The sequence below is a fragment of the Echinops telfairi genome, unplaced genomic scaffold (assembly GCF_000313985.2).
Source record: "Echinops telfairi isolate 266 unplaced genomic scaffold, ASM31398v2 ScPeMD7_18;HRSCAF=68, whole genome shotgun sequence".
NCBI classification, from domain to species: Eukaryota; Metazoa; Chordata; class Mammalia; order Afrosoricida; family Tenrecidae; genus Echinops; species Echinops telfairi.
In genome coordinates, this window is record NW_022103915.1 from 23,029,580 (window position 1) to 23,030,703 (window position 1,124).

Genomic DNA, 1,124 nt, shown 5'->3' on the forward strand with positions numbered 1-1,124 from the left:
CTGATAGCAGAAAGAAAAAAATTTAAACACACAAACACAATAATAGCCATTTATCTTTTTCTGTACCTAACTTTTTGTGTTTGTATTATTCTATATAACCTTGAATAAGAGAAGTAAATTATACTGAGTTTTCAGAAACATTAATGAATTAATTCTAAGAAAAATTGATGGAAAACAAACTTTATATTTCTAATTAAATAGACCAATATTTAAAAAATAAACTAAGAGGTACAAGACACAATGACATCAATATTTTTAAAAGAGATTTCATTTAAGAGACCACAGAGATTCAAAGGAGGATGGTGAAAATATTTAAATTAATCAAAAGGCACCACAACATCGTCTAAAATCTTCCACCATGGTGGCAGTAGTCAAAGAAGCTTAAGCGACAGCAAAGTCATGTGATAGACCTGTTCGAGATGACATAGCAGGAAACAATTTGCTTTTTATCAGATTATGGCATGCCGGTTGATTTATTTGGCCACGAAAAGGTCAAGGTGGTAGAAGGTAAAGCCAAATTGAAATGAACAGGTACATAGGGTGATTCAAGGTAAGAGTCCCTGAGCAGATAGTGATGGATGTTTCTTTCTTTCTAGAAGCATTTGCTGCCACTGTGTTCCCTGTCCCTGTCCCCCATGACCCTACCTAATGGCTGCTCTAGCTAGTTACTGACTCACCTTATAGGGAGCTCAGCAACCAGGAGAACTAGGTTGTGGGTTACCTAGGTGTGTGTGTGTGTGTGTGTGTGTGTGTGTGTGTGTGTGAGAGAGAGAGAGAGAGACAGGCCATGGAGGTGGAGGGTGGCAGGCCATGGGGGTGGGGGTTATGCATTGAATTGTTACTGACAAAGAAAACCCTTAAGCATTCACATGCAAAGTAGTCTCCACTCCCACCTTCAAACACCTCTACACTACACCCTCAAAGCTTGAAATCTTGCAACAGTTGAGCTGTAGTTAAAAGCTTCAAGGCCCCTCAGTTAATCAAGGAAGCCAGAAGGAGAAATGTAGGTTGGAGATTCTGCCCAAGTTAAGATAAACTCTAATCTATCTGGTGTGGGATGCAGAAAGCGACCCTGGAGCACGCTGGGTTTCTACAGAACTTTTCATCTCAGACCAAGGGAAAAA